Source organism: Lissotriton vulgaris, chromosome 5, assembly GCF_964263255.1.
Source record: "Lissotriton vulgaris chromosome 5, aLisVul1.2, whole genome shotgun sequence".
NCBI classification, from domain to species: Eukaryota; Metazoa; Chordata; class Amphibia; order Caudata; family Salamandridae; genus Lissotriton; species Lissotriton vulgaris.
Window position 1 is genome coordinate 1,977,357,006 of NC_141693.1, and position 26,905 is coordinate 1,977,383,910.

A 26,905-nucleotide genomic window follows, 5' to 3' on the forward strand; every position below is an offset into this window, starting at 1 on the left:
CTGTGAATGGTCTCCTTGCAATTGAGGGAGCATCTCCATTCCCTAAGCCTCCAGACACCAACCTGAGAGGCCCGTGAAGGGGGGCCCCTCCAATGGACCTTAATTGCAAGGGGACACCTTTTTTTAAAATGGATCACCGAAAAAACAGGACACACCACCAGTGTGGGGCCCCATGGTGGTGGGCTTGATGAAAACAACAACCCTTCTCCGGGGTCCCACTGATACTTGGTCCTTTTAAACCAACAAAGAAGAAATTGGCACATAAGCTGAAATATAAAATAGATATTTATTAAACCTCAAATGAGTGAGACTACGTCACACAGAAGCCTTAGCAACTGAATGAGGCAGTCTGAGGAGTGCAGAAAACAGAGGCCTTATATATGCTTAGGGTTACATAGTCATCATAAGACCAAGGGGCAGTCCTGGCACATGTAAGCATGCAAAAATGACTAAGATGGGCATACAAGATCTGCTTGCTCAACAAAGTAGGTGGAGAGCTACTTCTCCACAAAGCAGCAAAAATAGCCTGACAGTTATACTAGAGAAACAGGTGCATTCTACTAGCTAGGCCCTTCTGGGCATGTGCGAAGGTGGAAGATGTTAAATATAGTTCGTTTCTAGGCAGATTACAAGAGCAGTAAACACTGAGGAAGGACAGAGCACATGGTGAGCACATGGCAAACTAAAATGGCTGCCAGAAATACAAAATGGCTTTCAGCTCATGCTAACAAATCCATCCAATATTTAACAGGCTGAGTGCGAGGCCCTGGGCAGCTACCCACGCTGCCCATGCCTAGCTCCGGCCCTGGCCTCAGTTAAAAGTCTATTGTAATGGGGTTTGTTTCTGCAGCTTCCCCTCGGAGAGAGAGAGCAGTTTTCTTGGGATTCTCCACCAACAGGTGTCTCAGCACCAACAAGTGTCTCAGCATAGCTAGTCTCGCTCTCTAGCCTTGCTCTCTAGCCTTGCTCTCTAGCCTCGCTCTCTCGCCTCGCTCTCTCGCCTCGCTCTCTCGCCTCGCTCTCTAGTCTCGCTCTCTAGTCTCAGTTTCTAGTCTCACTCTCTAGTCTCACTCTCTAGTCTCACTCTCTAGTCTCACTCTCTTGCCTCGCTTTCTAGTCTCACTCTCTTGTCTCGCACTTTAGTCTCACTCTCTTATCTGGCTCTCTTGCCTTGCTCTCTTGCCTTGCTCTCTTGCCTTGCTCTCTTGCCTCGCTCTCTTGCCTCGCTCTCTTGCCTCGCTCTCTTGCCTCGCTCTCTTGCCTCGCTCTCTTGCCTCGCTCTCTTGCCTCGCTCTCTCGCTCTCTGGTCTCAGTTTCTGGTCTCACTCTGTAGTCTGTTTCTAGTCTCACCCTCTAGTCTTACTTTCTACTCTCACTCTCCAGTCTCACTCTCCAAATGTTGCCATCGAGAGAGGGTCTAAGCCCAGCATCCAGAGATGAAATGAACCAGGCAATAGTAATTTATTTCCTGTGTTCAATAGTGCAATCTGAAAGAAACACGTTAGTGTTAGATTCCTTACCTTAGAATATCCCCAGGCGTCAGTCTGGATCCGGAAAATTTTGCGTAGCAGTACCCCTGCGCGTCGGTAGGCGTTGTCTGCAGGCGTCCCCTGCGGCTCCGCGTCCGTTGTCGGCGTCGTGCGCCGTGATGACGTCGCTGGAGTATATAGACGCCGCCTCCGCACGCTGACGTCAGTTCTTCTTTTTTCCGCGCCAGTAAGCGCAGATCCGAAGAGCAGTACTACGGTCTTTTGACCAAGTTTGGTCAACTTTCTATATCTTTTTGGTGCCTGGTAGGATGCCCGGTTTCAAGAATTGTGACGGTTGTGACCGCACGATGTCGGTCACGGACCATCACCGACTCTGCCTCCGGTGCCTGGGCCCCGACCACGACGTGGACGCCTGCGTCGATTGCCGGGCTCTGACTAATAAGGCTAGGCGGGAGCGGTCCCGCAAGCTTCTCGAGCTCCGGGTGTCGGCCCCGCGTCAGGAGCGGTCCCGGTCCGGCCGGAGGTCCAGGGAGCGTTCGAGGGAGCGGTCGCTGAGCCGCGCCGGACGCTCCGGAAGTCGTCACCATTCGTCGGGCTCTTCAGGTAAGAAACACAAGAAGTCGGGGCGTCGTCATCGTACCCCCGACTCCCCCCGACGCTCGCACGACGCGGCCGGGGGTTCGGGTGACCCCAACCCCGCGGCTCCGCGAGAGTCGCCGGCGCGGCCTGCTCCATACCCTCCGTCCCTGGGCAAGGTGCGACGCCTGAGGAGATTGAGACGTTCCTCATGGCCATGAGGGCGCTCACTTCTCCGACGGGGCCTACGGCGCCTTCGGGCCCAGTGCTACCGTCTGGGGGCCCTGGCGGTTCGGGTGTCCCTGCCTCAACGCCATCGGGTGCTCCGGCCCCGGTGCCACCGACTGCTCCGACCCCGGCGCCGCAAGGGCCTTCGGGGTCGACGCCGAGTGGTCTGCCTGCCGCTCCGGCGCCGAATCCATCGGGGTTACCCCCGACGCCGCCCCTGCGCGGCGCCGGTTCTCCTGCGCCGGCCGGCGCCGGGGCTCCGGCTCCGGGCGGCGCCGTCCCCATACCCTCCCCGAATCCGGACGCGGAGTCGAACCGACGTCGCTCGACGCCGATGGGGCCTGTGAACCCTGAGGAGCCGGTCTACATCGTTGACTCCGAATATGGAGATGATGAAGAGTACGGGCACGGTTGGGAGGGGTCTGAGGACCCTCTGTCACGTGAGTGCCAGTATGACCCGGACTGGACAGGTGATTTGGGGGATGCCAGTGGTCTGGACGACTCTCCTAACCCTGGTTTTGTCTCTCCTCCTTCCGTGGCATCGGAGGAGGGAGCTGCTTATTCAGTGGTGTTGATGAGGGCTGCCAAGGCCTTACACCTTGAGCTCCCCGTCGCGGCCGTGAGGCCTAACATCCTCACTGAGGTCTTCAAACCGCAGTCATGCCCACAGGAGCCACTGCTGCCGTTTAACGAAGCCTTGTCAGACGTTCTGTTGGGCACGTGGTCCAGGCCCTCTTCAGGTTCGCCTGTTGATCGGAACGTGGCCAGACGCCACCGTCCTTGTCCGGACGACCCCAAGTTCCTGTCCACCCATCCCACCCCTGAGAGTCTGGTGATCCAGGCCTCAACCTCCCAGACCGCATTCCCGTCGGCCCCGCCCGACCGGGAATCTAAGAGGTATGACCAGTATGGCAAGAAGGTCTTCTCGTCCCTGAGTTTGGGACTGCAGTCTTGCAACACCGCTTGCCTCTTGGGCCGCTACACCCACTCGGTGTGGGATACGGTCGCGGAACTGCTGCCAGAATGCCCCATGGAGGTGCGGGCGAAACTCGGCAAGGCTGTGGCTGAGGGCCGAGATGCAGCTAAATATTCCATACGGTGTGGTCTTGATACGACCGACTCGCTAGGCAGAGCGATGTCCACGACGGTGGCGATTCGTCGCCACGCCTGGCTGAGATCCGCCAACTTTTCGGCAGATGTCCAGAATGCCTTGATGGACATGCCGTTCGATGGCTGTCACCTGTTTGGTGACAAGGCGGACCACGCGCTGGAACGCTTCAAGGACTCCAGGGTCAAGGCCAAGTCCTTGGGTCTCTCGACCCAGCGCCAGCAAACGGGTTCGTGTCGCTCCTTTCGTGGCCAAGGAAGGGGCGTCCCCACACGTGCTGCCAGCCACGCGCCGCAACAATCTTTTCAACGCGGTGGCGGCCGTGGAGGCGGTCGGGGTCAACGGCGGGGTCAGGCCACACCTCCCCCCGCAGCATCTGCCTCCAAATCCTCCTAGTCCGTGCTTTCAGGCCCATGTGACGCCAGTGGGTGGCAGGGTTCGCCATCACCACGCCCGCTGGCGCACAATCACATCGGACAGGTGGGTGCTGCAACTCGTCCGAAGGGGCTACTCCCTCCCCTTCGAGACCACTCCTCCAGCCATGCCACCGCAGAACCACCGTGTGTCGGGGGACCACTTGACGCTTCTGCAGGAGGAAGTTACGGCCCTCTTGGCCAAGGGGGCCATCGAGCGCGTTCCTGGGCCAGAAGTAGGGCGTGGTTGCTATTCCCACTACTTTCTGGTGCCCAAGAAGGACAAAGGGGGCCTACGTCCTATCTTGGACTTACGGAACGTCAACGGCTTCCTCCGGAAGGAGAAGTTCAAGATGTTGACATTAGCTCAGGTCTTGGCTGCTCTCGACCCGCAAGACTAGATGGTATCGTTGGACTTGCAGGATGCGTATTTTCACATCCCCGTCCTGCCGGCCCACCGGCGTTACCTGCGGTTCACGGTAGGCCAGGAGCACTTTCAGTTTATCGTGCTCCCCTTCAGCCTTACCAGCGCCCCACGGATGTTCACAAAGGTGATGGCAGTGGTCGCAGCCCATCTGCGCAGGTTAGGGGTTTCAGTCTTCCCCTACCTAGACGACTGGTTGTTGAAGGCGGGCTCGCCCCAGACAGACGTCCACCACCTTCAGATGACGGCAGACCTCTTGCACGGCCTGGGGTTCTCCATCAATGTGCCGAAATCACACCTGTGTCCCTCTCAAAAGCTCCTTTTCATCGGAGCGGTTCTGGACTCGGCGCAGTTTCGGGTTTATCCTCCCGAACAGCGGGTCCGGGATATACAGGCTTTGATTCCCATCTTCCAGCTGCTATCCCGGGTTTCGGTCAGGTTGACGCTGCGGCTGCTGGGGCTGATGGCTTCCTGCATCCTTCTGGTGCATCACGCCCGGTGGCGGATGCGGGCTCTGCAGTGGGACCTGAAGTTTCAGTGGGCCCAGCATCAGGGCAACTTGTCTGACCACGTCTTGATCTCGGAGGGCACTGCGAGACAACTGCAGTGGTGGCTTACGGACCGCGATTGGGTCAGAGGCAGATCCCTCTCCCTTCCCCAACCGGAGCACGTTGTCGTGACGGACGCGTCCCTCCAGGGCTGGGGTGGCCACTTGGGGGAGGCAGAGATCAGAGGCATCTGGTCTCCGGCGGAGTCCCGGCTCCATATCAACCTGTTGGAGCTGCGGGCGATTCGTCTAGCACTGAAGGCATTCCTCCCCTTTGTCAACGGGAGTGTAGTGCAGGTGTTCACAGACAACACCACCGCCATGTGGTACTGCAACAAACAGGGCGGGGTGGGGTCGTGGACCCTTTGCCAGGAGGCTCTGCGCCTCTGGCAGTGGCTGGAACGTCAGGGCGTGACTTTGACGGTTCAACACCTGGCAGGTTCTCTGAACGCCAGGGCGGACGAACTCAGCCGTCGGTGCTCGATGGATCACGAATGGCGTCTGAACTCGGACGTGGCGCGAGGCCTCTTTCTGCAATGGGGAGAGCCTTGGTTAGATCTATTCGCCACAGAAGAGAACGCGCAATGTCATCAGTTCTGCGCGTTGGAGTTTCCAAGACGGCACTCGCACGGCGACGCCTTTCGGCGCGAGTGGAGTTGCAGTCTGTTATACGCCTTTCCGCCTATACCACTTCTGCCCAGAGTGCTGAAGAAGATCAGGCGCGACCGGGCCCAAGTCATCCTTGTGACTCCGGACTGGGCTCGAAGGTACTGGTATCCTGAGCTACTCAGCATGCCAGTCGGTCCCCCGATCCGCCTGCCCCTTCAGGAGGACCTTCTGTCGCAGCAGCAGGGGACGGTCCTCCACCCAAACCTGTCCAGTCTCCACCTCCATGCTTGGAGATTGAGCGGCGGCAGTTGAGGTCATTTGACTTGCCTCCTGAAGTCTGTGATGTAATTCTGGCAGCCAGGCGTCCCTCCACAAAGTCGGTATACGCCTGTCGGTGGAACAGATTTGTGGCATGGTGCACAGCAAAGGCTGTGGATCCTCTTTCTGCCCCTCTTTCCGAGGTTCTTCTTTTTCTTCTCTCTCTTGCCCAGCAGGGCTCTGCTCTGGGCACTATCAAGGGCTACCTTTCGGCCCTTTCAGCCTTTCTAAGGCTTCCTGATCAGCCTTCTTTGTTCAAGTCCCCATTTGTAACGAGATTCTTGAAGGGCATCACACACATGTATCCACCTGTTCCGTTTGTGATGCCTCAGTGGGACATGAACCTGGTTCTAACCTTTTTGATGTGTGCTCCCTTTGAGCCCCTTCATTCTTGTCCTCTCCGTCTCCTGACTTTGAAGACTGCTTTCCTGGTTGCCATCACCTCTGCCAGGAGAGTGAGTGAGCTCCAGGCTCTTTCTGTCCAACCTCCTTTCCTGTCCATTCATCCTGACAAGGTGGTTCTCAGGACTAGACCTTCTTTCCTGCCCAAAGTAGTTTCTGCTTTTCACATCGGGCAGTCCATCACCCTCCCCTCCTTCTTCCCGCCTCCGCATCCTTCAAAGGATGAAGAGCGGCTCCATCGTCTGGACCCAAAACGTGTGCTTTCATTTTATGTGGATCGCACACGCCAGTTCCGGGTGGATGACCAACTGTTTGTTGGCTACGTGGGTGCGAAGAAGGGACGGGCGGTACATAAACGGACCATCTCTCAGTGGGTCGTTCTGTGCATCAAAGCGTGCTACTCTTTGGCTCGGAAGGAGCCTCCTGTTGGGCTGAGGGCCCATTCCACACGGGCCACGGCGGCTACTACTGCCCTGGGCCGGGGAGTCCCCTTGCAGGACATTTGCCAGGCGGCTACGTGGGCCTCGCTGCACACTTTTGCGAGGCACTACTGCCTGGACGGTCAAGTCCGGAGGGATGGCTTCTTTGGCCGTTCTGTCCTCCAGGACTTTCTGGTGTAGGAATGTATTGGTTCGCAGACCCACCACCGGGGTTGGTATTGCTGGGGTATCTATTCTAAGGTAAGGAATCTAACACTAACGTGTTTCTTTCAGATGAACCAGTTACTTACCTTCGGTAACGATATATCGGTAAGAAACATTAGTTGGTGTTAGATTCCTTACCGAACCCACCCATCCTCCCCGTTCTGCGAACTGATACCTAGGGTTAAGGACATCCCTTTCAGGGCCCTAGTTTCAAAATGGCACCAGTGTTGGTTCTCATACGGCTCTGCGTGTTCTGGCACGGAGAAGCTGTGTACAAAGAACTGACGTCCGCGCGCGGAGGCGGCGTCTATATACTCCAGCGACGTCATCACGGCGCACGACGCTGACGACGGACGCGGAGCCGCAGGGGACGCCTGCAGACGACGCCTACCGACGCGCAGGGGTACTGCTACGCAAAAGTTTCCGGATCCAGACTGACGCGTGGGGATATTCTAAGGTAAGGAATCTAACACTAACTAATGTTTCTTACAGATATATCGTTACCGAAGGTAAGTAACTTGTTCGATATGTCTGGAGAAGCTTAAGTGCAACTGAAAAATGCCCGATGTGATATAATGCAAGAGCAACACAGTTCAGTGGGATAATGCAAAGAGAGAAGAGGCTGCGCTTTGTGCAAAGGGACATCCATTATTTGTAGAGACAAGTATATAATGTGTAAAGGGAGGTGTACTGTCTTTGCAAGCAAGAGCATTGTGTTTCGAAGAGAAGTAAATAATGTGCAATAGGATGTGTATTATCTCTGCAAGGAAGGGCATTGTGTATTATGGGCAAAAGGATGTGTTTTATATCTATACTTACGTGCATAGTGTCCAAAGGGAAGTGTATCATGTACAAAGGGATGTGTATTATACATCTATATGGAAGTGCATAGTGTCCAACGGGAAGTTTATCATGTGCAAGGGATGTGTAATATCTATACAGAAGTGCATAGTGTCCAAAGGGAAGTGTATCATGTGCAAAGGGATGTGTGTTATATCTATACAGAAGTGCATAGTGTCCAACGGGAAGTGTATTGTGTGCAAGGGATGTGTTATATCTATACAAAAGTGCATAGTGTCCAACGGGAAGTGTATTGTGTGCAAAGGGATGTGTGTTATATCTATACAGAAGTGCATAGTGTCCAAAGGGAAGTGTATCATGTACAAATGGATGTGTATTATATCTATACAGAAGTGCATAGTGTCCAAAGGGAAGTGTATCATGTACAAAGGTATGTGTATTATACATTTATACGGAAGTGCATAGTGTCCAACGGGAAGTGTATCATGTGCAAGGGATGTGTTATATCTATACAGAAGTGCATAGTGTCCAAAGGGAAGTGTACCATGTACAAATGGATGTGTATTATATCTATATGCTAGTGCATAGTGTCCAACTGGATGTGTATCATGTACAAAGGGATGGCTGTTATATCTTTATTTTATTTATTTTAAAGGTTTTATACAGCGCTACTGTACCCAAGAGTATCAGAGCGTTTTACATGGAGGTAAACAAAGTGATATAGACGTATGCTTGTGCGGAAAACAGAAAAACAAAAAGCAAATATACATAATGACCGTGCAATCGGCAGAACTAAGGGGGCTAAATGGAGAAAAAAAGAGATAAAATAAAGGAGGAAATGAGAGATTGAAACGAGAAAGAAGGAGATATCCTTCTCAATTCCGCAGAAAGGGTTCAGTACCACAGGTCAATGTTACATGTCCTTCTCAAGTCAGCAGAAAGGGGGCAGTACCACAGGTCAGTGTTACATGTCCTTCTCAAGTCTGCTGAAAGGGGTCAGTACCACAGATCGTTACTGGATCTCCTTTTTAGGTTTCGCTGGGGAGCGGAGCCGATTAGGCTCCGCCTCCAGAGAAATCTAATGAGTATAGTAAGCACTATGGAACACGCCCCCCCGTCCGATTGGCTAGCTCCATAAATGGAGCCTAGCCATTGGACGAGGGGCCTGTCCATCAATGCCGGACCAGACACGGGGGCGTTCCCGAGATTCTTTGGCTTTTGCTGACGTCACGCGACGCCGGGAACGCCCCCGTGTCTGGTCCGGCCGGCCGTGCTTGCTGCTGTCCTCCCTCCTCCCGCCGTCCCCACGTTTCCCTCCTCCCTCCCGACGTCCGTGTCCTTTCCCGCCCCCCTCGTCCTCTCCCGCCCGCCCCCCTCGTCCTCTCCCGCCCCCCCCGTGTATGGACTTGTGGACCGATCGAGTGCCCACCTCGATTGATTGTTATCTTTAAAGAGCCGGTGCCCACCCGGCATTTGCCCGATAAAATCACCCCCCGCCTGCCTGCCTAAGGAGAAGGGCCGCTGCGCTGCCCGCAGCGACCCGGAAGTGGTTGGCCGGAAGTGCCCGCCCCCGCAGCCCGGGGGGAAGAAAGAAGAAGCCTGGCGGCCGGTTTGCAGGGCTCCCGTGATGCGAGGGAGCCCTGCTGCATCTAGGAGAGCCCAGGAGGAGAGGAACCCCGCCCGCGGCCCCAAAGCGACCGCCGGAGGAGTGCTGCAGGGAGCAAGGCTCCCGTGTGAGGAGGTTAGCCCCGCCCGCCAGAAGACAGCCGGTGAGTGCGGGTGCTTTCAAAGGGGGGGGGCTGTACTTGTAAATGCTTGTGCGCATAGCCCGGCGCCCCGGGCGTGGTGGTGAGGCCCGCTCTGCTGACACCGCCTCTTGGTTACAGCGCGGCGCCCTCCCCCCTGGCATCTCCAATGTGACCGGTCCCAAGCCCCGAAGTGCAGTCAGCAGAGGGCAGCCTGGCATGAAGGCCTCCGCACGTCTAGTTTAATTCATCCTGCCTCGCCCTCCTTGTTCCCACAAGTCTTCCCTTCTGACCCTCTGATACTGCCCGTCTCCTCCCGAGACCCGCCTCGTCTTCATTGCCTCACGCCTCCGGGGTGCCCCCAGCCCACCTCAGTTCCACCCACCCGTCCTCTGTTCCACCACCTCTGCCTTGATTACAATCACCCTCCCTCTGCTCCTGCCTTGGTTCCACCCACATGGTTTCACCACCCTTCTTTGCTGTGGTCTCGATTCCACCTACACTGCCGGGGTTGCACCCACCTTTCCTTGTTTTTTACTGCACTCTTCTAATTCCGACTTTTTTTAAAGTTATCTTTGTCTCTCACTGGGTGCCGTAGACATACCCCCACCCACTTCTATTTTGTATGTTATCCCCACTATTTTAATCCAGCTGCTTTTTTTTGTTAAACCGCACCTCCCCCAATTATTACTTCCCTCTGGATTTACCATAAGTTTTCTTTGTTTACGTCCATGGGCAGGTAATTTCATCCACCACTCTCAGGCCTATGCTGGGATCACCGGCTAAATAAAAAGGTCTTGCTTACCCAGGCATGTCCAAAATCCCTTGTCTTACAACACGTTTCCCTTTCACCCCCAAGAGACACCTAATTTGTCCAAAAACCTCTTTAACTACATAAGATACATGACTTAAGAGAAGGCCATTCATTGGTGAACCACAATGGTTTAGATTTGCACATGACCCCTCTGCTCTCTGGAATGACTTAAAGCTCTAATTTGCTTCATTCCCTGCCGCTCCTGTGTTCACCCTCAACAGATCCTCTGTTCAGTTTGTTTCCAGAGTGTGGAGTCCTACTTTCCTTTGACCCTACGATGCTGCTGTGGGCCTTCCTGGCTGCTCTGGTCGCCCTTCTGTTCCTCCAACGTATCTGGTGGCCCTATCTGCCCGCAGACCTGGCCTTCTACATGCGGCTGATGCGCTGCATGCGCATCTCCCTCGGGGCAAGGAGGCCATTGTTTGGGGAGTTCGGTGGGAGGTGTTAGTCCCTAGGATGGGGTTGAGAGGCTTTTCTGTGGAACGCTTACAAAGCGCTTCTGTCTTTTAAGCACTGTAAATCGACTTTACTAGTACCCCCTCTTTATCGCACTCGCCGACTCTGAAAGGATGAAAGGCAGAGTTCTCCTCACCTGGATTTAAATTACTGCTGCAGTCGGCGCGAGCCTTATACAGTAGCATCTTTTGGAATATGATTATCCCTTCTGTTCTGTGCGTTAATGTGCATCACTTTACTGCCCTGCAGCTACATAGAAATACACTAATGCATTCCTGAGATTTATATAGCGTGGGCGCATGTGTGCTGCACAGAGTAATAAGTAACCATTGAAGAAAGTACCTTCAAACAACGTGTGGTGCTCGTTTGCCCCACCCCCGTCCCACGCATCGAGATGCCTCAAGGCGCCAGCAGGATAAATTAAGCTTTCAGATACCAGTTCATTTTTGTACACTCTGCTCAAAAGTTTTAATACCCCTTGCGTTCATAGTTTCGTTTTTGTAGGAGTGGGCAGATATCCGGGGGTGCAGGGGGCTTCCAAGAAACAAACATTTGGCTGTTGGGAAGGAATAGCGTGCTGTACAAACAAGGTTTGATTTGAATGCGTCACGTTATGCACGCTTAGGGTGTAGTTTAAGATACCCAGAGGTTATTTTTTGGGGTACCAGTTATACCAATGTTTACTGGATGCCTGATCCTATACCCAAGCAACCATCATCTGCTACCTTAGGCCAATCCGTTGTCTAGGTGGATGACTACAGCTCCTAGAATGCACCAGGCCGACAAATGACGCCCGGGGCTGGGTTCTTGGTGTTCTGAGTAGCATTTCTTCCTTGAAACAAACAGACCCTTGCTCTAAAGGAAGTAGTTTGTGCTCTCAATGAGCAGGCACAGAATTGCCTTCTCTACAAATATCTTTGTTTCTGTACAGTGTTTATAATACATCACTTCAGGCGTTGCCTAAAGGCTGTAAATGTTAGCTGTTACTTGTACCCAAATAAGTGATACTTAATTGACAGATCTAAGAAGGATGAAAGGACGAGTCTCCCTTATAGAGGGTATGCAGAATTGACATACGTTCAATATATATATATATATATTTTTTGGGGGTGTATTAAATACAACATTGAGTTGGGGAAGTTGTCTGTGTGTGTCTGTTTTTATTGTTTCTGTGATTTCTGGAGATGCTATGCACAGTGCGGGGCTCCTGCATCCGGACTGCACTTGTACTCCGCAGCATGCAGCACCCATGACTCTTCCCTGTGATCTCACCAAGCGCTGTGTGGGTTTGGCCATCACTCGGTAACTTTAGGAGGTGGAAGATCATTGGCCTTGTTAGTAAAACCCGGATAAGAGCATTTGCAGCTTCCGGTTTTAAAGCCCAGTTTTGGGCCAATATTCTACCTTTGATCCCGAGCAATGTCTCTCCCCTACAGCTACATTCTGCGAGATATGGTCCTCCCAGGATGACGCAGTCAAGACCTCGGATGTGGGTAATAAAGTTTAGTTTGGTGTTCATTTTCACTTCCAACGGCGTGAGCTACTGACTGAGTTCTGCTTGTTCACTTTACTGAATTGTGTGCTCCTGGGCAAACGCCATATGACTGACTAAATCAGTCCGACCCCCTCCTTCTTCCCAAACCAGTAGCCCTTGGGACAGGGGACCAGGCGACAAGGATTTGTTGGCGCAGTCTGTTTGTCACCAGTTGTCCTGGCAGATTTCTGCTAATTTAGCACATGTTCTGGGTTTAACAGGGGTAAAGTAAAACGGGGGATACGCTTTTTTATGGGTTCCAAGGCAGTACTTTGTGTTGGCTATTATTAATAAGCAGTTTTAGTTTGCTTGATACTATGTTTAAAAAATGTTTCATTTAATTTATTCATTTGTACCACATTCTCTGTTTCTATATTGATGAGCTCTGTCATTTAACTCATCGGATCTTTTTATTTATTCAACAAATAGTGCTACCCTGCTCGGACACTCTTAGCTACTGGTCATATACACTGACAAAGCCAATGGGCCTGGCTTTGTGGTAAAGTGAATGGTATTTGTGACTAGCAGCAACAACGCTTTCTTTGCCCAAGACTCTGTAAAGAAGCTATTATAGGACAGTGATTTTTTTTCGAGGAGCTCGCAGTATATAGTGTGTATAAAAAAAATTATATGTTTTTTTAAAGTCCTTGCACAGTGAGGGGGTCTGTTGGTGTGTGTGTGTGTGGGGGGGGGGGGGTCTGTTGGTGTGTGTGTGTGGGGGGGGGGCTGTTGGTGTGTGTGTGTGTGGGTCTGTTGGTGTGTGTGTATGTGTGTGTTTTTGTGTGGCATTTGCCAGAGATTAAACTATTGGCATTGTAAATGACAATGCCATTTATTTATCTGTTTTCAAAACCAACACATAAATACAAATTTTGTCATTTACAATGCCAATAGCTCAAACTTTTCAAAAGGCGAAACCATTGCATTGTAAATGCTTGTTATTAACTCTGTAGAAAGGGGGCAGTACCACATTTTGTTACTGATATACTTCTTAAGTCTGCTGAAAGGGGGCAGTATCACATGCCTTTAGTAGATGTCCTTCGCAAGTCTACAGAAAGGGGGCAGTGCCACAAGCTATCACTTGATGTCCTTCTTAAGTCCGTTGAAAAGGGTCAGTAACACAGGTCGTTATTAGATGTCCTTCTCAAGTTCGCGGAAAGGGGGCAGTAGTAGAGGTCCTCCTGATTTCAGAAGAGGAGTGCACTGCGATACTTTGTTATGAACTGTATATGCAAAGAGATTCCTCTACACCCTCCCATTATGGATGATAATAATGTGATTTATTTTTTCCTACCATATTGTAAAATATTAAAGGCAGCGCTGGCTTAAGAAACCAATCTTTCTGGGAATATAAGCTGCACCTTTTGTTTTCTGTGCCCAGTGCCTACATAAAAACATTTATTAATAGATCACTGGGAGTGCATTTCTGTTGACAGTCTTTATGTGAAATGTTAAATCGTTTGCACTCACTAAAAAATAGTGCCTGTTAAAGTAAACATTGTGCACACAAAATAAAGTTATGGCATGATGTGTGCTTGCACCTCATAGTAATAAAAACAAGCCTTGTGAAAACCAAAATGTTTTGCTTTTGAAAGGCATGAGCCAGACTTTTAGCTTTGGTAGTGCTCTTTTCTGAAGCTGTGCTTCATCGGCAAAAAGAAAATACTTGTTACTGATTCTGAACTGCATCGGCAAAAGCGGCAAAAAAGGCTAGAGGCTTGTTTGTGGTATGATGACTTATGCATGTGATCATATTACGAGTCATGAGTCTGCGCTAACCATTTTTTTTGTACCTTTAATTTAACATTCTGAGATTCGCTGACTCCCATCATAGAGGGGTAAATTAAAAAATAAAAAGTTTGTGAAAGCAGTTTATGGAGAGAGGAGGAACCGGGTAGCAATTGCAGCTGCTAGGCCCTCCTAAAAAAAGAAAAAAAAGTTACAAATTAAAAAACAGGGAGTGGGGGTGGGGGGTAGCAATGCAGGAGAGACGAAGGCAGGCGTAGAGAGCGCAAGAAAACAAGCACTTCTTGAAGCTTAGAGTGCTGGAAAAAAATAGTCGTTTTTGGAAGATAAGCAGTGAACGGATACACCTCATCCAATCAGAAACACCGATACATAGCCATGCTGCAAGAGAGAGACAAACACAGGAAGAGGAACGAGGTAATAAGGAGCAAGCAGTTGACCCAAAACCCACTCCAACTATTGGAATCCCACACAATAGCTCTTTTGATAACAACTAAAGCTGTTTATGGACGAGAAGTAAAAATTAAGTATATAGAAGTTGACAATACATTGTGAAAACTAAAGAGCTGTGACATGATTTAAAATAGATTCATATTTAGATGATAATGAGCTCCAATACTCATGCAGTTTGGCAGTGAGCTCACAAAGTTTGAAACCAGATATGGGTCCTTTGCTGCGTGAGTCATACAGACCAATCTCTTCACTAAATTGAGATTTTTTTCCCAGCCTTCTTGCAATGAGATTGAGTAGGGTTATCGTATGCATTGTACATGGTGAGCAGTAATGGTTCATTCCACGTGGGCATCGGGGAAATCTTACTCTAGATTGATCGGATCGATTGACCTTGCGCATGATTATGATGCTTCATTGGAAGTTGATATGTTTGAAGCTGCCAGGACCTTCCTCCGGGTCAGGTGCGGCAGCTAACAGGATGCTCATCGCTAAGGACGTTTTCTGGTGGCAGAACATATACTTTTTCCAATTTGCTACAGAAGAGTTAATACGAAGTGCGCAAAACTAAATGAAAATATCTTGATTACCTGTAACCACTATGTTTGATGGGATCACTGACACTGGGTTTCCTCGGAGTAGCGTGCGACCCGTTCACAAAGATCTTAAGCTCCTCATCCACAGTAGTAAGTGCAGTATAAGTATCACTTCTATACCTTACCATCCCTTGGTTCGGTGAAGGAAGGTAGCTAGGCAGAGCTGCACTCTGTCCCTTTCTGTTTAAATTCTTTTGGGGCACTCTTTAAGGATGGCCAGTGATTTCCTTTCTTATCAGTGCAATGGTTGGAGCACCAAGGTGTCATGGCGCACACATCTCAAACCCATATAAGACAATACCATCAATAGATCATGTTGCTTGAGAGTTTGGGTGCATTTTAGGATATTTACTAGTGAAAATGCTACATCTGAAATTATTGTCTAGAATGTGGAGTGTGACGATGAACCAGATTCATACTATAGTAATATATAGTAAGAATCGCAGACGACTTAAACGCGTTTGTACTTTACAATTTGAATACAATCACCACGGAGGTGGACGGGTTATTGATAAAATGGAAGAGTCTCCCCTTGGCGATCATTTGTTAAAGATGCAACGCAACATCCTGCTTGCTGTTCCCCAGGGCATTGATAGAATAAAGGCCTTGTGACGATTCAGGGGATATTCAGTAGTTCTGTTCGAGTGTCTAGAGGGCTTAGATTCCTTAATGAACCCAAACCACCCAACTACCCTCGCAGAAGAGCTCTCCCCTCTTTCCACTTTCCCCTTTTCATCCCCTTCCAGGAATCCTCCTACTTTGGAACAGAAAGATTTTCAGTGCAGATTTTTTTTTATGGACCGCACTACTTTTTCGATTACAGATGATTTTATTGAACATTTTCAAATGGACCGCACTACTGAAATAAATTTGAGATATCTCAAATTCAACGCTTTTCAGGAAGCAGGTATATGCATATTTTAGATAGACTCTCTGCCTAATTGGTGTTATCTTGTTAAGATGTTTTAAGGCTTGGTGCAATATCTGTGTTTTGCCAGTAGGGCTGGATTAGTGACACTATCAGACAGTCAAATGCAGTTGGATTACAGAATGACCAACAACAACACAGATAATGTATGCAAGTTTGCTTCCCGCATAGATACTAAGGATATCCTGAAAGACTGAGTGTATTTTTATTATTCAGTAGCTTGGCAACACCTGCTTACTGGTTCTCCAGATGTGTCAATCTGTCATGGGTTGGTGAAGCGCAGCTACTCACCCAGAAGGGTCTCAAGGCACTGAGGAGGTTGGAAAGGAGCGCACCGCTCCTGGAAATTCACGGTATTCTGTCGAAGAGCCAGGTCTTGAGGTCCTTCAAGAACTTGGGGAGTGTTGGTGTCTGTCGTAGGTGGAGAGGGAGGGAGTTGCATGCCCTGGCCGTGAGTGGCACCGTTGCATGGGAGAACTGGGCTGAATGGAGGGATCTTTGGGGAGCATGGAATGAGAGGTGGTGGTTCATGTAGGCAGGTTCAGTGTTGTGGACGACCTCATGGGTGCGGGTGAGAAGCTTGAAAGTGATTCTCTTCTCGACGGGGAGCCAGTGTAGTGTCTGTTGATGCTGGAAGATGCGGCAGGTGTGTGGTAGGTTGAGGACTAGACTGGCGGCGACATTCTGGAGTTTGCAAATGAGTTTCTTGTTGATACCGGCATAGATTAAGTAAATAAATTAAATCTTAAACATTACCTAACTGTAGTGTGAAGTCCTAATATGGTGACGGGCTGGAATGTTATTCTCCTTTCGTACAAATGACTGGGCACAAGTGTAATGATTGGACCGCGGCTACCAGTGCCTTTCTCTAAAATAATACTTGGCTGCTACGTGGGGGCAAAGATTCGAAGAATGGAAATATAATGTTGGTCGCCAACTTCAAATCGTGTTCCCTAGTAACAGGAATTGAGACGTTTATGTGAGCAATGTTGTATGAGATTAGCACATTACTTAAATTCCAATCGAAGCTTTGTATAAAGCGCTGAGAGCTGATAAAGTCCCTGGAGATAGTGTAAGCACTTATGATATCAGCAGCCGTCCAGATCACAAAAGTGTTCTTTTCAGAGGGATAATATGATCAGATACCTTATCAATGTTTGAGGGGAACGTGTGGTGTCTTTGGGTGGGAAATGCCGCATTCCTGACATGTTGTTGAAGTCTTGTTCAGGGCAGTAGATATAAGAGGGCAGGTATGCATTGATGACTTTGATCTTGAGAACATGTAACCTCGCCTGGCCTTGACTGAGCTATGGTGGGAACATTTCTGCTGTCGGTGGACTGAACATTTACTGGCAAGAGGTTCAAAGTACACAGTATTGGGCATTACCATGGCATTACCATTACCATGACCATGTCAAGGAAAGTAAGGATAGATGGGGAAAACAGCCAGTATACTGCAGGAGTGGCCTGTGCAGGTAAGAACGTTGGGGTGGGGCGGCGGGGGGGGGGGGGGGGGGGGGGGGGGGAGTCGACAGACGAAGATGAGGTAAAGTTAAAAATAAAAAAATAAAAACACTTACCTGTGCTCGCTGCATCGCCGACTCGGCGAGTGCAACAAGGTAAGCAGGGCTTTAAGTGGGATGGAAAAACTGGGGGGCTCTCAAAGGGGCGTGGCCGAGGAAATTAAGGGTGTGGCTTAAAAACATGTAAACTAAAAATCTCTGCTCAGCATAGTGTGCCGCCCGACTTGTATCTTGCTGTTTCTGTCATTGCATCCAGATATATGATAAAAGTAACAACATACCTACAACAAGTCAGGGCTATTGGCTTTGTCAATGGTAGTTAGTTGCATAAGATAAATAAGCAGCAGCTATGGTTTGTATATAATATTGAAAAAGCTTCCACTTAAAGCCCTGGTGACACCACGATGATGTTGCTGCTCATGAGTTTCAAAAAGAGATGGGAAATCCAGAGAGAAAGTGACTCTCTTTAAAGGATTTCCCTTCCCCTACAATGCTCATGTGGCATGACGTCATGCCGTACCTTCTCTACTAGTGAGAGGTGAGCAGTGTGAGCAGCGCACATCGATGTGCCTGCTGGAAAAACGGACCACCTGTGCCAGGGCACAAAACAGAGCCCGATAGACCCGTTTTGAGGCCCCCTTTAAAACACTGCCGGTGCTCAGTACCGGCGAGACCCGGCCCACTTAAAGCCCTTAAGTAAGTGTGTTTCTTTTTTTAAAATTTTAGTTGACTTAATCGTTGTCTGTCGACTCCCAGCCCCCCTGCTCTTACCTGCACGGGCCGCTCCTGGTACACTGTGAAGTGGAAAAATTCAAGTGACGGAATCACCTGTTTTACCGCCTTTCTTCCTCACCTCCTCCCCTGCACATAAAACTACTGAGAGGTGTTCTTCTAAGTAAATGTACATTTCTGCACCTCGTGTCTCTTTTTTGTGGTGATTCTTTGTAATGGCCACAGCCTTTATATTTAGTCATCATTGAGCTTGCACCAAACAAAAACGACGGTACAGGAGGATGTAACGCACGTCTTGGCAGTTCACATACCTGTGAAGAGGGAGGTGCATTTTGCATGTGAACAAGTGAACATTCATAAGCATTGTAGGAGCAGCTCGATAGAGTTGGAAGTCTCCTCGGGTACTACAGGGGTGCCTCCACGTGGCCAGTCTGTCTTACTAGCTAAAAGTAGGTCTACTTAGATAGTTTAGGAGTGTGAGGCCTCCTCACGTTAAAAGGGTTCCCAGATTTGGAAAACAAGCATTTGCAATGCAATCGGTCTCACCTTTGGGACCTTATATGTATTTAGCTATGCAGCACATTAGCCTGGGTGCTGAAACATCTACTGTTCTTTAACATGGAGGGAAAGTAAGCACCAAACTGCGTGACACGCCAGGTATGGGAACACATGGAGAGAAATATTACCTTTCAGCGGGAAATGGTATAGTCCAAAGCTCTGTTTTTAATGGGGTGCTCGTGGAAGACATTTTCTACGGACTTGAATCTAGAGAATGCTGAAGTGATTCTGGTACTTTTCTGACACTTGCTGGTCGTTTTCTATCAAGGCAGTTAAATAGAGGCAGTTGAACAGAAAAAGTCCCTAAGTGGAAGCAGACCATTCCTAGGGGTGATCTCCAGAGCCCACAAAGTACATACACATATAAGTATATACTAAAGTATATACAAGAGGTCTTGAATGCTCGACCTAAAAACGTTAGCCTTGTCCTGGGCCCCATAGATAAGCCGCGTGTATAATGCGGTTTTGTACATTGCAGTGAACCGTTTGTCGCATGTTGGTGTGTGTGGTGCTCTCAGTGGCATAGGACACATATCTTTGCCGCAGTCAGTCCTGTAGCCGGTAGATATCGCCCATGATGTGTTACATATCAAAGGTCAAACTTGTAATGAAAGACTACCAACGGTTCTTCGAAAACACAAGGGACTGTAAAGCCTATCTAAGAGGTCCAGTTTGTGTCGAGTTCCGGGCACTGGTAAAGGTCACGGGTGCGCCACCAGCAGGTCGGTTGGTGCAGCAGGCCTGCTTGCTTCAGTCTGTAGACTGACCAGTACCAGTCATGGAGCATTTTGATAAGTGTGACTGTCATTCTGGATTTATGGACACCCTTGCCCAGGTTTACAATGAGATCTGTCCTTGTGCAATAGTTGTAATTGTAGTGGTGTTTGACGTAACGTAGCAGGGGTTGAGAGTACAGATGTTGCACCCAGAGATTATAGAATCTTGAGACCGCCCCGTTAAACTGGCCACAGAAGGTGACATAGGTCTTCAATTGTCCATGGTGGTTGGCCAAGATGGCTTGAGAGGGAGTGTTTCCATTGCCAATAGCGCCGCATTTGTGAGGTAGGTAGGCCAAATTCAGGCCGCAGTGACTTTAAGGATTTGAGCTGAGTATCGTGCACCAAAATGTCGCTGGTAAGGATGCAAGCCTGGCTCCATGAGGCCTGGATAAGGGCCGTTTATCAATACAAATAGTGTCATTGCACCACAGTGGCACAGGCTTGTGTAGCCCTGCATCACATTTGATCAAAAACGATGCTGAATTTCCCCCCTTAACAAAAGCAGAAAGCGAAATAATAATGTGCAAAACAAAATCCGTATACCCGCTTGACATCCTACCGACCAAGATCTCTGCATCCCTTGCAAAAATACTATCCGACCCCATTTGTTCCATATTAAACCAATCTCTTGAGGAAGGACACTTACCCCCCTCATGGAAGGCGGCCCAGGTCATCCCTATCTGGAAGAATACCAAAATGCCCACCGAGAATCTATCAGATCTCAGCCCCATCTCCCTCCTACCTTATTTGAGCAAAGTCATGGAAAAACACGTCAACAAACACCTATCCGACAATATCGATGCAGCTGGCTACTTGGGCCGGGCCCAATCGGGCTTTCGGCCCTAGTATAGCACAGAATCGGCCCTAGTGGCCGTAACCAACAACATCAGGCTTGCCCTAGATCAGAGCTAACACACCCTCCTTGTGTTATTAGACCTCTCCGCCGCATTCGGTACAGTCGACCACCAGACTTTGCTCATGAGAATGGGGGAGGCAGGGATAGGACGAGTGGCCCAGGAATGGATGACCAGTTTCCTTTCCAACCGCTCTCAGACCATTAACCTTGGACTATTCCAGTCCAAATCTCAAGAACTAACAAAGGGTGTACCCCAGGGATCACGCTTAAGCCCAGCTATGTTCAACATCTACACAGCCCCCTTGGCAGCTCTATTAAGGGACGAGGGGTTAGCCCTAATATCTTACGCAGACGACACCCAACTCACTTTCTCCTTCAGTAAAACCTCCCAGGCAGCCCAATCCACTTTTTCTTCCGGCATGCTGGCAATATCCCAATGGATGGAAAACAACTACCTCCAGCTGAATGCCGGGAAAACAGAGGTTCTGCTCTTCGGAGACGCTCCACTTCTATGGACACCTCAGTGGTGGCCTCCGGAACTGGGAAACGCTCCAACCCCCGCTACTACAGCTAAGAACCTGGCAGTGCACCTCGAACAGACCCTCAACATCAAAAAGCACGTAACACACTCAGTGCTTCCACAAATTGGGCCTACTAAGAATAGCTTTCCCCTACCTCCCTGACTCCATCAGGAAGACCTTGACTCAGACCTTAGTACTAAGTAAGCTAGACTACTGCAATGCCCTCCTGATTGCAGCCAACGAGTCCTCACTAAACCGCCTCCAGATGATACAAAATACTGCTTCTCTCTTAGTCCTAAACACCCTTCACAGATCAGCCTCTCTCCCTCTCCTTCACCAACTGCATTGGTTGCCCATACGAAAGCGTGTGAAGTTCAAGATCTGTTGCCTAACTCACAAACCAATATGGGGAAATGGGCCCTCCTACCTGACGGAGAGGCTCCACCACTACACCCCCCATTGGGCCCTGCGTTCCAGCTTCAAATCCCTACTCAAGATCCCCAGAATAAAAAAGACACAAACTGGAGGCAAGTCTTTCTCTTACCAAGCCTCACTCCTATGGAATCAACTCCCTCTTGCCTTAAGACAATGCCAGGACCATCACAAATTAAGGAAAGCCTTGAAAACAGCTCTGTTCCCAGAATAGCCCACAGCCATTACCTCTGTTGCATCTTCCGAGCACTGAGATAATCTCCAGAGGGTGATTCAAGCGCTATAAAAGACTGTAAATCAAATCAAATTAAATCAAATCACTTTGTGTGCATGCATCCATGTCTTGAACCCGGCCAGTATGAGTGGGTTGGCAGCACAGAGTAGGGTGCACATTATATCTTGAAATCTCTTGTGAATAAGTTTGGTAAATGACTAGTGGGTGGGGGGAGTTTGTCAGGATCATGAGTGGACAATATTCAAATCAGAGAAAATGATTATTTCTTCTGTGCATTACAGATTGACACAGTAGAACATTAACCACCCTTGTGTCTCATAGCTGTTGATGTGTGTCCAGTAACCACATCTGTGATCCGTTGCCGAACATGTAAAAACATGCATGTGGTCACTCAGCAGCTCTGATAAAAGGTATCCTGTTAGCCTTTAGGATGTATGGTGCACCCACATACGTTAGACTTTGTGTAGTATGTAGTATTTGTATACCGCAAACCTACCTAAACGCTAGCAGAGCGCTGTGCGAAACATAATGGACCCGTCAGACAAATATTTTAGTTCACATATTTGGAACGCTGAAAAAATATTTTGTCAAGTGTGTCATTTTCACAAAGTACTTTTTTTAAGATTCATTGGCTCTGTCTGCTTCACTATTCTCCCAGCAGTGATACCACAATCTGTGTTCTGTGTAGTTGAAATAGTTGAACATTATTTCATTGAAGAGCGTAGTAAAGGCGGATCAAGAGTTCGAATCCCGGCGCAGCCCATGCAGCCTCTTGTCCACCCTAAAGTTGTACATCACGCGCCATAAATTGGGAAGTATTAGCATTGTTACTTACAGTGTGTTTAAAAGACATTATTGGACCCAGTTGCCACCAACAGCCAACCAAGGATTGGGGAGGGGGATTGTGTGTGCAAATGCTGGTGAGTTCAGAAGTACAAACAAAAGAGGGTACGTAGTTCCTTGTAAGGGTAATGAGCAGGCGAGAGAGCCAGATAATTTATTACTGTAAGGGTAGTCCAACTTATTTAACAACAGAGAGGGGAATTACTCCTTTTGAAACTAGGGTCCTCATACACCCAGCCCGCTAGGTGTCGTGCTTCCTCATTGGGCCTGCTCCTCGTCGGGTCGCCGCTGCAGTACCCAAGGGGCACCCAATGTGGGGCTCTTTGGCGGAGATCTTTTGTTCCGTGCCGTATGGTGTGGGGGTGAGGGGCCTAATATGAGTAGATGTAGTGAATGAGTGCGTGCAGTGATTAAAACAGGTCAGGAAATCCAATAAGAGACCCTTATTCTGGTAGGTTCTCTGCCTGATGAAAAAAAAAAGTGGCGTGTATGTGACTGTGATGGATCAGGATATTTACACTCTACTCGTAATCATACGTGTCAACATGTTTCTTGCCTTGCTCGTCAGGAGGATCGAATGGCAATTCTTCAGGACCAAGTAACATGCACCTACACATCATGGCGAGGTGGGAACACCTACCTCCCAAGTAATGAAACTGCGGGAGAAGTGCTCACAGAAGTGGAGGACGACCTGTGAAAGAGAGATAATTCATACTCAAACACCTATTTGTCTATATCTGTGTAGGCATCATAACGGTAGTGGCTCTCTCAATAATGCAATTACTCGGTATTAATAATCATGACCCTTGATAAAAGCAATCGTGCTTCACATTATCGCATCACTGAAGTGCTGATGTTTACTGGAAAGCTAACAGTGAGCTCAGGTAAATAAGTCTAAGAAAACAAGACTCAAACTAGTCATGGAGATAGTGGCAGACGTACTCACCAACAAATGCAAAAGTCATGCCTCAGCAGTTCCCGGCGGGTCTTAGGACACCTATCTTGTGGTGTCCTAAAGGGACAGAATGGTTGAGGAAATCACCAATTAGTTACCAACATATGCAGAGTCCGGTAAAGTCCTGCAATAAAAGCCCTGCTGCAGGTAGGCGGCGGGGAGGGCAGTGCATAGGAAGCAATGTACATGAACTTCCAAAGAGTTTGAGCAAAGACCCCCAACCGAGCCGGAACACTTGAGAGCCACCTCAACACCTGTCAGTTATCGCTGGGAAATATCACTATGAAAGGTTCCAACCTAGAGGGTGCAGGAGGCAAAATCCCTGTGTTCACCGCTCGTTTTTTAGATGGCCAACTCTTGGAAACAGCGCTAGTTTGTTACCAATTACATCTGCCTCTCGCCCGTACGCCGAAACCTACAGTGTCTATACGGTATGGGCTAGAACCACTTTTAAATTGCCTTAAGCTCACCTGGTTGAACAGGAATCCAACTGTGAGACCTGCCCCACCGCCAACGGAACCGGATAGTGACAATCGGCTTCAGTGTGCGCCGATATATCCACCGGCTCCAGGATGTGGGTGGGGCCTGTCTCCAATTGGTCACAGAGCGCCATCACAATTGCGGCTTAATCTACCATAGGGTCAGCCATTGGGAGAACCATGTCGGCCATCGTTAAACGGTATAAAGCAACATTTGAGTGTTTGCAAAATTCATAAAGTTGCAGTAGCCTCGAAATGGCGTTATCCTTGGAAACTGTGCCAAAGTGACTCATAGTCCTAGACATTATACTGTCCAAAGAGTAGCTGTGTGTAAACAGTTATTCCATGAACTATGCAAGCTTTTCATTACATTGGATCAGTAAATATCGGCCATATTGAGTCAAAAAATAAAAACTAATGGAAGAGTATTGTCTCAAATGTCATACGTTAATTAGAGATCTAATGTTCAGTCTAAACAGGGTAAATAACAGCCCAATTCATTGATTGATTGGAGGGTAAATAAAAGTTATTACAATTGTTATATTTGCCCCATGAGCATAGCGCATCAATTGGAGACCTACTAGAACGATAATGTGATGAATGTAATATAGTAGGTATGTGCTGCAAAGGCTATAGTAGGTATGTACTGCAATCCGCTGAGGGTGTTAGGTCGAAAAGTTCAGAAGTACCCCAGGGGGACTGCAGATGTAGCACATTTCTTTCCACCAAACTGCTCCAGGAGCCTGTCTACATTTACATCTGATGTTGCGGGGTGCGGTGGTGGGGGCTGGGGAGCTAAAAAATGTTGACAGTGATTCTTATCCTGTGGCCCAGCAACCTCTGGGGTTCCACGACACCTTCTCAGAGGCCGACGACTGTATAGGAAATCAAATAATTTTAGCAGACTCAGAAAGTCTACATACTAAGTTTACATACCTAAAAAGAAAAACCTAAATTTAAAATATAAAAGCGCCCTGAATAAAGAGAACATGCATTAGCAGTAAACAAAAGGCAGTGCTGTGTTACTGCCCAACATAGAGCCGAGTCTTTTAGAAATAAAACCACACTTTGAAAAGCTCCAGCCTTTCCATTAAAAGGAAAATGTCTATTTGTGAAAAACAAGAAGTGAATTAAAAAAATCGTTCGTAATTTCTGTATTTGCATCATACTTGTTTCTAAATTTGTGTGTGCTGTTTTCAGGTTCAAATAATAGTAATTGCTTAGGCCGGGGTTCAATGCTTCCAATAGTGATTAACTGGGGTCCACAGTTGGTAGGCTAAGAATCACAGGGTTAGGATTTTTTCCTGGTCCCCAGTGGTGGTAGGGCTAGGGCACGGAGCAGCCAGACCTATCTCCTCCTTGAGGTGGCCAGGGGACATGCCACACAGTGTGAGCCGATCCAGCCAGGGCATGCTGCTGGGACGTGGGATCTCTTCATGCTCCATTGGTAATATACTGCTCAGGGTGGCAACTGGCTTTCCTCTGGGGAGGAAAGGAAAGGAATGCTTCAGTACTGATGTAGAAAAGGAGCATGAGGGTGAGTGTGCGTGTGTGTGTTGATTTTGCTGCTACTGTCTGCGCTCTTGTTTTTTTTCTGTGTTTGCAAGGATTTCACCGCTGCTCCTGTGCTGTTCTTGTGCTGTGTGAGTTGAAGATTGCAAAGTAGATATGTATGTATATGGTATTTCTATAGCACAAACCTAGTATAAGGGCAGCAGAGCACTCTCCATGGCCAGCAATGGGAGAGGATGCTGAGTCGTGGATGGTTAATGCATTGTGATATAGTGTTCTTTCAAAAGTTATCTTCAAACTTTTCTTAAATTTGAGCAGGGTTGGGGCAGTTCTGAAGCATACAGTTACGCTTTTCCAGATCTTGGGTGCATAGATGGAAAAAGGCTGTCTTGTGTTTTCATTTTTATTATACTTTACAGTCTACAATCTGATGGTCTCCTGGTTGCGCTCTGAAATGCACGAGAGATGAGAAAGGGTGCTGGTTGTGATGAGTTTGTAGATGATGACGTTTTAACCGCATCGCTGCTGCGGTGATTTTTGCGCTGTGCGGCTGTTTTCCTTTTCCCGCGATACATGACGAGCTCAGCTCGTCATCAGCACACGCCACCCGTGGCTGATGACGAGCTGAGCTCGTCATCAGCATCGAAGGGGTTAAAGATAGTGCGGGCTCTCAATGGGAGCCTATACATTCCCATCAGGGTGGGGGCGATCTTATTTCTTCAGGCCTTGGGTGAGACGTGCTGCAATGTGTAGAATGACCCTAAGGGGTGCCAGTGTGGAGTCTGGGAGGCATTGCCACCACCCAGATGCAAGAGTACAAGGGGTTGAACAGCAGTTCCGAATTCGCTTTCTGGACTAAATGGTTTGACTTTCTTTAGAAGAAAGAGCTGGTACCAGGCACTCATGCTGCCGGCGCTGATCTTATGCTCTGTCAGGCGGACACGTCTCCGCGTGCTGCTCGTGTTGAACCTGTGCAGTAAGCATGGTGCCTGCGGCTGCCCAGGCAGAACCTGGCAAGTGACAGAGTAATTCTGGTGGTTCTGCCCATGTGGAGTCTGGTGTGTTCATTTGAGATGTTTCTCTATGTGATGGCTTTGCCAACAACACCTGTTAAAAGTTCTGGGTGCCAACTCTTCAGGCTTTCTTCATTTTGTTCTTTAGAGCAATTATCTGAAATATTTGTATATTGTATTTCCATATGAAAATAAAATAATGGGACATTAATGTGCATTTAAAAGAATGATTGAAATTCATATCACGCCCATCAGCGGGGAGGGTGGTCTTTTTAACACCCGGTGTATTGCCTTGCATTATGATGCACCTCTGCGTGGTACTCATATCTTTTACTATTTTTAATTTCACTTATGGCTTTCCTCCCAAGATAATTCTAGGAACATTATTTAAAAACGTATCTTACTATATAGCGGTAAGGGCTAGGCAGAAAATACAATACTATTGTAGGTCGATGGTGTCAAACTCGATGTAGTGACCTGAAACTTGCTCTCCAGGCTCTGTTTTGTCAGGTAACTCTTCGAAGGTTGCCTTGTTTTGCTATTTGCTGAACGTATTTCCTTGCACTGTGAGTAACTCGTGTGTTACTAATTCTCTTTGGCTTCCTGCGAGGAAGGTGTCATTTCCCTCGCAGTGCAGC

The 26,905-nt window shown here is 48.8% G+C and overlaps 1 protein-coding gene across 1 annotated transcript in view; it reads left to right on the forward strand.

The window, feature by feature from the left end:
• The window catches only part of MVB12B (multivesicular body subunit 12B), a 465,468-nt gene that overhangs the window by 149,876 nt on the left and 288,687 nt on the right, over positions 1–26,905 (forward strand). The gene's annotated exons all lie outside the window — the stretch shown is intronic.